The sequence below is a fragment of the Rhagoletis pomonella genome, unplaced genomic scaffold (assembly GCF_013731165.1).
Source record: "Rhagoletis pomonella isolate Grant_MI unplaced genomic scaffold, Rhpom_1.0 Rhpom_scaffold_06112, whole genome shotgun sequence".
In the NCBI taxonomy this organism is placed as follows: domain Eukaryota; kingdom Metazoa; phylum Arthropoda; class Insecta; order Diptera; family Tephritidae; genus Rhagoletis; species Rhagoletis pomonella.
The window spans coordinates 1-2,438 of record NW_023464650.1 but is presented as its reverse complement, the minus strand read 5'-3'; positions in this window follow the sequence as shown (position 1 = coordinate 2,438).

Sequence of the window (2,438 nt, the reverse complement as noted above, 5' to 3'; positions counted from 1 at the left end):
GTGGCAATAGTATTGCAAAAAAGATGCAAGGTTGCACTAGAGTGGAGAACTATTGCGGTCCTTGATTTACTGCGACTAAACAGAATAAAGACAATTCTTGATGAATACCTACAAAGAAAATTGTAAGACATTTATGATATTTCGTCCGAAGTAAGTCTATGTATATTGGATTTCTGTAGACCAATGATACTCCCCCATCTTGAAATTGCCTCCAGATTCAAGGACACAGGATATAGGGTACAAGCATACAGATTCAAGGACGACTCATCATCGTACCGGATCATTGTTGCCGCATGAACTTTTTCACGGACATAACGACTTCGTTAGGTTATTTAAGATGGCAATACGGAATATGCTTTCTGACGACCACAAAACCAAACTTGAACGTGAATTGTGGTGAAAACGTTGGACCAAATGTTTCAATAGAAAACTAATTTTAGGCGGGACGAAGTTCCCCGGGTCAGCTAGTATGATATATGTGAGCGATGCCACGCCTATTTTCCAAAAATTTTATAAAAACCATTTATTTGCTTAAGAGCCATTGTATATACCAATTTTGATTAATATTGATGAACCCCTTAGCCACACTGCTCAAAAAATAGACATTATTTCGGTTTCAACCGAAATTGTGCATGTATGCATCAGGGATGTTGCGAATGTGGAATTTTAGACATCCGCGGATGCGAATGCGGATGCGGATGCGGATGTTTAAAAGCTATCATCCGCGGATGCGGATGCGAATGCGGATGCCACGTATTTTTAAGAAATAATTTAGATGGTTAAATTAGGTGATTTAGGTAAATAAAAAATGGAAAGGTTAATAATTTTTAATAATCTGCCTTATCCTGAGTTTTGCCCGAAAAAAATTCACCCGAAAATATTCCGCCCATAGTAACTATGTACATGATAACCAAAAGTGAAAAGTGAACCGGTGCGGGGAAAATTAAACTCATGATAAGACTGGATGTTTTTTTAGTACTTGAATTTAAAAATTGGAACGTTGTACTTAATAAAAACTTTTTGAAGGGTCGTAAATCAAACCTGCGCCTCTATATAACTACTCGATCGAGGCGACAAACTTGGAAAACTTGAAACTTGGCAAAATTGTAAATTCTTTTCGAGTGACACTGCACCCTTTGAGAGGACTTTCAGTTATATTTATTTACTTTTATTGCGGTGCAATATTTACTTTTTGAGAATTCCAGCGGGGCTGCAAATGTCGGATATATCCTCCTGACTTGCATCTTCACAATCTAGCATCATGGCAAACAACGTTTTTTTTCCAAAGAATCCTTCATTCTCATTCCTTTTGTTGTTTCGGAATTTGGAGAACCTGTCACGTCATCAGCGTTTTTCGATTTTAGTTTTTGTTACTAATTTTTAATACTTTGTTCTGTTACTGATTAGATATACATATGTGCACTTGCACAATATTCCAGGGACCGAAAGAGTTATTTTTTCCGAGTTAAATTTGGCCTAATATTTTTTATTCCGAAACAAACGTCTTATCCGGATAGTAAACAAACCGCTTATCCAAATTAAACAAATTTGGTATCATATGAAACGGGGCTGAAATAGCTTTTAAACAGAAATAACGAATGAAAGTTACCACCTCTATTTATATATTTTTATAACTTAATACTAAAGAAATTCATGTAAATACATACCTGACCCAATGTTTGTTCTTTGGTAATGAATTACCTTTTTTTATTATTTTTCAATGTGTGGCTTTCCTCGTTTAGACATTTCAGCTTTAAAGCTATTTCCATCCTCTTTGATTGGATACCAAACTTATTTAATTTGGATAAGCGGGTTGTTTATTATCCGGAAAGTACATTTATTTCGGAATAAAAAGTATTTGGCCAAGTTTAACTCGTAAATATAACTGCAATTTTCGGTCCCTTCAATATTCGCATTCGCAAAAGATCCGCATTGATTTTTGAGAATGCGAAAGCGAATGCGAAAGCGAATGCGAGTGTCAAAATTAATGCGAAAGCTCCGCGGTTGCGAATGCGAATGCGAATATTCGCAACAACCCTGGTATGCATTACTTCGTTTTTTTCCATATTGCTTATTTCGGTTTTAAAACGAAAGTATCCATATGCATAATATCGGTATTTTCTCATATACATTATTTCGGTTTCCAACCGAAACTGTGCATTAAACTGGCCCAAAAATGTATGTGAAAAAATAAGGTCGGATTTTCAATTCCGCCACCCCCTAGGATTGTGCTATACCGACAGAAGATATACGGCACCCTGAAATTGTGCATATGGAAACTGTGCATACGAAATAATGCATATGAAAAAACCGAAATAATGTATACAAAAAAACCAAAATAATGTATATATGCACAGTTTCAGTTGAAAACCGAAATAATGCATATGAAAAAACCGAAATAATGCATATACGCACAGTTTCGGTTGAAAACCGCAATA